The sequence below is a fragment of the Octopus bimaculoides genome, chromosome 2 (genome assembly GCF_001194135.2).
Source record: "Octopus bimaculoides isolate UCB-OBI-ISO-001 chromosome 2, ASM119413v2, whole genome shotgun sequence".
Lineage (NCBI taxonomy): Eukaryota > Metazoa > Mollusca > Cephalopoda > Octopoda > Octopodidae > Octopus > Octopus bimaculoides.
In genome coordinates, this window is record NC_068982.1 from 154,523,954 (window position 1) to 154,532,757 (window position 8,804).

Sequence of the window (8,804 nt, forward strand, 5' to 3'; positions counted from 1 at the left end):
GCAGTACAGCTCCTCCTTTCATTAAATAATATCTCTCCCTATTACCCTTGTCTAAAAAAAAAATGGGCAAAACTAACATGATAATAAAAACGTGATGCACATATTTTGTCAGAAAGGGGACAAAACTCATCAAAAAGCAGTGAGGGTTGAGACAGAGGCAAGCAGACGACATGTAGCCCTCCCAACAGGGTCTCCTTTTCTCTATATATTCTTTTTCTTATTCTTCAACCGTATTATCTTCTTTTTACTCTTTTTAAGGTTTTTTTTTTTTAAGGCTCTCCCATATTTATATTTCTTCACCTATGCAAAGCGAAAAACATACACAAATAAAACAAACAAACGAATATTCAAAATTAATCAAGTCAAAATGATAATTAAGGGGGTATAAAAAAAAAGGAATGAAAAAAGGTAAATATAAAGTAAATAAAATAATACTGCGCCCTTGCTAGTGGACAACACCAACCCACCCTCTAAGCTATAAGTACTACACACCACCATAATTGTTATATTAGCAAATATCGTTGATTAGGAAAGTCCCTCTTTTATTCTCTCCACCTTATTTCATCCATTCGCTGGACATCAGTGCCGTGTGCTCCGCCCGGTTCAAACTCTAGAATATGATATTAAAATAACCAACACTACGTGTGTGTAGACAAAGTGTGAAATCGCCTTTCTGTTGAAAGTCGAATGTGCTGGAAGGGAACGTACGACTATTTGTTCATACATACATACATACATACATACATACATACATACATACATACATTCTGGAGAAAACTATGTGCAAATGAAAACGCGTGCACATATATACTAAATTATATATACGGGTAGATCTATGAGATTTAACAAAACAACTGTATGTATAATCGCTGGAACACATACAAAAGCATACACAGAAAAAACACATGTATATGAGTAGATGTGCTTATATCTCGATGTGTGTATAGATACTTACATCCATCCGTCTGTCTATCTATCGATCTATCTATCTATCTATCTATCTATCTATCTATCTATGTGTGTTTGTGTGAGTGTGTAAGTAAATAAAGTTACACACATACGCACACAAATTTTATATTTAACAATGAATAGTCAGGTGTATGAGCGTGTATATAAAGCTATGAATTTATTTGCATAAAATAAAAGGTTTAAAAATTTATATGTTCACATGCATACGCTCGCCGTTTAAATGGCATGTATACAACAGTAATAGAATTAAAGCAATTTCAGGGGGGGGGGAGTTTTTCTAACACTTTTGGGCTTTTTCTCTTGTTCAAGTCCTCTTTCTCGTTAACAGAACACTGCAAAACATCTAGTCTAATGTTATACCACTTCGTTTAACAGCCCTCTCCAAAAGGTAACTGTATCGATTTCTGATACAGGTACAAGGCCCCATCTTTTACAATTGAGATATAGTCTTGTCTTGTATTATGATTTCTTTCACTCCTTGGATAGATAACGGTGGATCATATCGACCTTCAATATTTTATAAACATCGGAGGGATTAGATGTTGGAACATAATGGTTTACAAGACCAAGTTCATCGCCTCCTGAAAGATAATAAGAATAACAATATTTTTATTATTACCACGGAGGTGATACATGAATATTACAGAAACAGCTTACAAAAATGAGTTGGAATTGCATAGAAGTCGAGTAAATTGATAAAAGAGACAAAGTATGCATAGTATCCACATATATGATGAAACCTAATTGGTAGAACACGACACATTGAGTCAATTAAGAAACTCCACAAATCCAACATTACCCTGACGACCAAGGATGAGTACCGTCTTCCAGATGTATTTCCGAACCTACAAGTACGTACCAGAGTCCCATGTCACGATGTTATCCCTAGGACTCCGTTAGAAATGAATGACCCTACGCTTATAAATTTTGGGAGCTGAGAATAGTTTTAAATTTCCCAGCATTAATCAGTATTTATCTGGTCAATTCAAGTTAACTGTAGAATGAAAGGCAAAGTTGGCTCCATTAGGATTTGAACAAAGAATGTTATGTAGGATAAGTACAATAAAGCATAATAATGATTTATGACACAGGCATAAGGCCATTCATTTATAGAGAAAGGTATAGCCAATTAAACCTACACCTGTGCTTGACTTCCATTTAGTTTGTCAACTCAAAGAGAACAAAAGTCATTGTTTACCTCAGTGGGTTACGAACTAGGAATATAGAGCTCCATAAATGAAAACAGCAAACCTTAATACAGATAAAATAAAACTAAAATGATAGTAGTGGTAATGATGATGACTTGTTACTTAGAAATATGGCTCATTTTCTGAAGGGAAGACATATGGTTTAAAAACTATTTTCAGTACGTTGGTGGTGCTTAAGTGCCAGATCGCACACCAGGTACGACGTCAAGTGTGGGTTCCTGCCATTTGTGGTAGGCATTAAAGCAATACTTGTTTCCAAATGATCATTATGTAGTATTTTACTGAAAACTGAAATGTAAACGCAACCCAGTAGAATTTTGAAACAACCCACATAAGAGACATTGGACACATGTTCTATGAACAGCTTTCCTGTCCACACATTAATTCAAGTACGATTCTTTTACATCATTGCAATGATGTTTGAACAGCTGACAGCGCTCTCCGCTAACATTACTAAGACGAAGAAGCTTGTGATGGTTTCTTAATTATCAACTTGGAAAATATACCACTCAATTTTAGATAATGAATTTGATTGCAAACGCAAAGTTGTCTTTCTTTGCCGATCGGTTGTATCGGTGCAGATATAATTGTGTAGTAAAGAAAGTTACTTAGTCGATACGTGTATCATAGTTTCGTATCAACTACAGTTTTTGAGATAACATTTAATAGAGGGAAACTGAGTGGAAGCCCTATTATATGTTGGTAAACTGTATCTCTATCCCGGTTGAGTGCTAGTAAGATAACTTCTTACCATTCTCGAATGCTTTGGAAAAAGTTATGAGCACCGCCTTTCGTCTTCTGAATATGTTATTAAGAAATGTACTTCCCTCGAGTTACAATCAGATTCTCACTTCGATCACTACCATTGCTCCACCAATCTTCAATAGACGGTAAAGTTTTAAACGCCATACGATATACTTTTATTTTCAGTTTATATCAGAAATAGAACTTCAGCTGGGTCAAGTATCTTAACTTTGGGAAAATGTTTTCTGCAAAGGTTGATCATTCCTATCCGATGTCCTGGTTTAGGTGAAAAATAACCAAACATTTACATCTAAGTTCGATTCATCGCGGAAAATACACTTCCAAGAAATTGCATGGAATATCACCATTACATAACACTATATCATCTTAAAAGAGGACACACTATATGATATAATCGTAGAAAGGACTATGCATGAATATCGAAACTCGGAATGATCAAGGCTGAAATGTCTTTGAACATGGCTCTGTTCAATGAAACAACAATAACGACATCATCTAAGTACAGGATCAAAGAAACAGTATTGGCAAAAATTAGCTTTAACTTCGAGATCTCAATTTTCAAATTTACTTTGGAAAATGAATCTTAACCGTAGAACTGGATCTGTTCTTATTTTGTTCAGATATTAGCAGAGACGAAAAAGATGAATTAGTAATACATCAAAGCAACTAAGGTATTTGCTAGGTAATTCGAAGTCACATTTCAGTACTAGTTCATTTTACTAAACCTACAGGTCAACATTCACTTGCTTCTTTTGAATACTCCTTTTGTTGTTTGCTTGGTCATGTCACATCACCGTGTCGTATTCCTGTCACTTAATAGTACCCCCGTAAAAACTACACCCCCCTTTTTTTGCAGTCACTCCTGTATGTGTGATGTCAATCGACTAATTATAATCTTTCTTTCCCCACTAATATTTGTGATAATTTGCTAAGTCTGGAAAAATGAACAATGCCCATGGCCTTCGCAGGTTCTCTGAGACTGGCGGGATTAATGCTGTTAATGTTCCATATTAACTATTTAAAATCAAAGACTGTATCAAGGACATGTGAATCAACGGAATTTCATAAGACGACGTTTTGAAGAGAGAAGACTGGTGTTAATGAGTTGAAAGTGTCTGAATACAGGTAGCACAAGATCCTGTTCTGAAGAGCAGAGCTAACTGCAATAGCAGTAGGAAAAGCGCGAAGTAAATAGTTTACGTCCAAGAACAAGAAATGGAATTTGTTAATGAAGATTTCATGTTAATCAGTTAATTGGCCTTTCTCTAGATTTTGTTTAGGATGATTGTGTATAGCAGTAGCACTGTCTCAAAATCGAAGCAGTTTTCAACTTTGGGTCTTACTTGAGTTTGTTACAAGTTGATGGCTACAGCAAAGTGATAGGCAAGGAAGAAATTCCATCTGGACAACGTTAAAGAATCCAGAAAAGTGGTTAGTGCGATACTTGAAGGATGAGGAAAATATGGGTGACGAGAGGAATGGAAATGAATGAGGCTCGTGAGTTTGAGTGTAGGCGTCATGAAACCAGCTAATTCTGAGAAAAATAATTCACTGTAATAGTAATCGAAAATGCACAGAGAGGAAGCACTTCATCTGTGTGCCAGACATTAGAATCGGTTAGCGAGTTTGTTGGTGAATAAGGCAATAGTAACAACAAGAGGAACAGCAACAGCGATAGAATACCAATCACAGTCACTGAATAGATTACATTAGTAGTAGTAGTTTCATAAAACCACCGTCCCAAAATAAACAAAAATAATGGTAATGGTAGTGTGATGCTGGTGTTGATGATGTCGACGACGACGATGACAGAGAAGAAGAAGAAGAAGAAGAAGAAGAAGAAGAAGAAGAAGAAGAAGAAGAAGAAGAAGAAGAAGAAGAAGAAGAAGAAGAAGAAGAAAAAGAAGAAGAAGAAGAAGAAGAAGAAGAAGAAGAACAAGAACAAGAACAAGAACAAGAACAAGAACAAGAACAAGAACAAGAACAAGAAGAAATGGGAGGAGGAACAGGAGAAGGAGAGGAGAAGATGAAGAAAGAAGGGAAGACAATATTTCAGAAGAGCTTTGTTCTCGTCTTGTCAAGCACAGATTTTCAACATAATATTCAAAAAAGGCTTTGCCCCCTTCTAGTCTTGTCATACACAGACTCTCAAGGTAATATTTCAAAATAAATAAATAAACAAACAAATAAATAAATAAACAAACAAATAAATAAATAAATAAATAAATAAATAAAAGCTTTGTCCCTCTCTGATATCGTCATACATTCTCAACAAGTAGTTAAACAAGCTAGTGCAGGATAATCATTCCGAGTTAATAGGATAGAAAACTACGTTGACACATTTGGCTTTCACTGATGACGCATTGCTGCTACTGCTGGAATAATAATCGCCGTTGTCGGTGTTGTTGATGTTACCATTGTGGCCGTCATCCTCACGATTACGATTCTCATCAATGCCACCGTCATTGTCATTGTTGTCATCATCATTGCTGTCATCGCCGTTGTCATCATCATCGTCGTCGTCGTCATCATCCCCATCGTCGTTATTGTTGTCATTACCGTCATGATCATTACCATTGTCATTATTATTATCAGCAGCAGCAATGCCATCGTCGTCGTCGTCATTGTCATCATCATTAAATATTCAGTAGAAATTAAAAATTATCAAAGTTGTTTTCGCGTTGTGAAAGCAAAATTGCAACTACAGATATAGCAAACCACAGAAACATACAAAACAGCGTTGAGAATTCGTAGAAAAATTGTATCTATATCATCTCGTGAACATGCAGCATAAATTACAAGGGGAATCAGAATGGCCCAACAAACATTTATTTCATATATTTATTCCATTTAGTTTTATATAGGAATTGTATTTTTGATTAAAAGTTTCCAACAAGCCAATCTCTAGTTAATTTGTGATCACGAAAGTGACAAGAAAGTGACCGTATGTAACTCTGTAGAAAGAGGGGTGGGGATTATTCTTTCAATTTTTGTTTCTTCTTCCATTCTTTTCCAATTTCTTCTGATATTTCTTCCTCTTTCACGCTATCCGACGAAGTACAATATCTGAAGCGTTATAATCATTAATTCTTTTCATTTCCCTGACACTGAAGCAGTGAACTTCTTAACATCCAATCCAAGAATCGAAACCACCACCTAACGATCGTGAGCCCAGTGTCCTAAGCACCAGGTCAAACGCTTTCATGATGTTTACGTATGTATGTATGCGTGCGCGCACACACACGCACACACATACATCGCGCATGAATACATACGCTTACATATATATATATATACCATTATTCATAAATACATGTACACAAATGTATACATATATTTATATATACTTGTATATACAAGCATGTGTGTGTAAGTGTGTATGTTTATATATATGTGTGTTTACATATACGAACATATACAAGTTATTTTGGGGGGCGGTGTTATGTTCATTGAACTTGATTCTATGAAATTAGACCTCTGTCATATTTAGCACTCAATAAGGCGACCAGCTAGCAGAATTGTCGGCGCCCCGGACAAAATGCTTAGCGACATTGCTTCCGGCTTTACGTTCTGAGTTTAAATTCCGCCGACGTCGAGTTTGCCTTTCGGAGTCGATAAAATAAGTACCAATCGAGCACAGTGGTTCATGTAATCGACCAGCACCCCCGCCGTCAAAATTTCAGGCCTTGTACTGACAGTAGAAAGATTTTTTAAAATACTTTTCAATACCAGAAATGTAGTTTATATTGTTTTACTTATGGTTTATCACTACGACCCCTTCAACCTACAACAGTGAGATTGAAACCTTGATAGTGACAAACCTTTTATAAGACTTCAACAGAGGCGAAGCAACCCAGTCAGAACACTTGCAGAGCATATATAATGTGAATATGATAATTATATGGTACTATTGGTTACGATTTTCATTAAAGCAGAAAATATACCACAGCGAAATCCACAGAAAAAAACAGAAGACGCAGTGTCTATAAAACCAGCCTACAACTTAATCAGTAAACTTAGTTTTGATTTCAACCCAATATAGCTACCCTTAATGAAAGTGAGTTTAAATAGCTGATAAATTGGCGTATAAACTATACAACAGCGTTCTTAATTTCAATCCAAACTTTAACACATGTAACCGTATGAAATAGTTCATGGTAAGTAGAAACTAAACCGTACCAGGCATAATATTTTACAATTAAAAAAACAGAATAAAATTGCAATAAATATAAGGGTTCGTCGCCCTTTCTAATAATTTGTGGTAATGTGAGGAATTTTTATTACGATTTTTTTTTCAAAGTTGTCTCCAAGTCATAATTTTTAATTAACGTCAATTTAATCTTCACTCTCAAGTTGCATACTTAATTTTCTATTCTTGCTTGGCATTCATTACATTTAATACTGGTTACTTGTTTAAAATGCTAACAGCAAACTCAAGAACGTTCCTATGGAATTCTCCACTGCTTTGCTACACCGAAGAAAGAAATATTTATTTTACGCAACTTCGACTTGTGCTTAATTTCATGATATTGTTTTTGATAAAGATATTTATTTTTATGGGTTTTTTTTTGTTTGATTTCGTTGCACTTTAGCTTTTAGTTTGAATGTAGGAGAGAGAGAGAGAGAGAGAGAGAGAGAGAGAGAGAGCGAGAGAGGTTATGGGTGCAGGCAAAGCTCAAGACGTCTGCTTTACAGTATGGTTCCAGGTTCGATCTTACACAGAAGTGTCTTAGGCAAGCTTTTTTGCATTAGCGCTGCAAGTGAAGCTTACCGTTTCTCACCTGAAATATTATTGCCTCTTATGGTCTTCGTTCACAAAGCGAAACTTTATGTGCGCTACAGAAATCGAACATACAAACACTCAATCACACACACACACACACACACACACACACACACACACACATTTACATGCATGAAGCTAAATAAATGGCATGATAGGGTTTGATTACTGGGATCGCCTCAAAAAGCTCACGCTTTATTTTCCACCACCGTGAGCGCCACATTATTTGTATAGCGTCGAGAATAATCCATCAACACTGTCCAAATGATACCGGTATGAGGTTCACAAGTCAAGCAAGGCTTTGTCCCAGGGCCATATACCATCTGCAAAAATTGAGTTCCTGTTTTAATCAATAATTACTCCGAAAGTAAATCAAAGATTAAAGAAGACCCCAGAAAGCTCAATCAGTACCTGAACAAATTCGTCCAACGCATATCAGACAAGCACCTATAACTGGTAAATAACAACTATGACGTCCTGAAGCTTGACTTAAAAGATTACCCCACGTGGTGCTATTAAATTAGAAGTAGACTGAATCAACAGTGGTCAAAAACCTATCTAGTTAATCTAAGTTATGTATGTAGGTATGTGTGTATGTATGTACGTTTGCATGTATGTATGCATGTATGTATATATGTATGCATGTATGTGTGTGTGTGTGTGCGTGTGTGTGTGTGTGTGTGTGTGTGTGCGTGTGTGTCTGTGTGGGCGTGAGTGCGTGCGTGCTTTCTGTATCGTCGTGTAATTCACAACTTCTACGCCAATCAATGATACCTTCGTATATTTCTTTAGTTCCGTCCAAGATATTTTCTTTTACACCTAAGTCTATTACGATAGGAGATCAATAGATAAGTACTAGTTTACCGTATAGCAGGTCGATAAAAATCGCCTAAAATTTCTTGAAGACAGTACGTTTGTATGGCTGCTGACCAAAATCTTCGAACAGTATAGTACTACAAGTTGTAGTGATAATGATTTCAAATTTTGGCACGAGGCAAACAGTATTTTCTTGTGTGTGTGTGTGTGTGTGTGTTTATACCTATATGTATATAAACATACATACACGTATTTACTCTGTA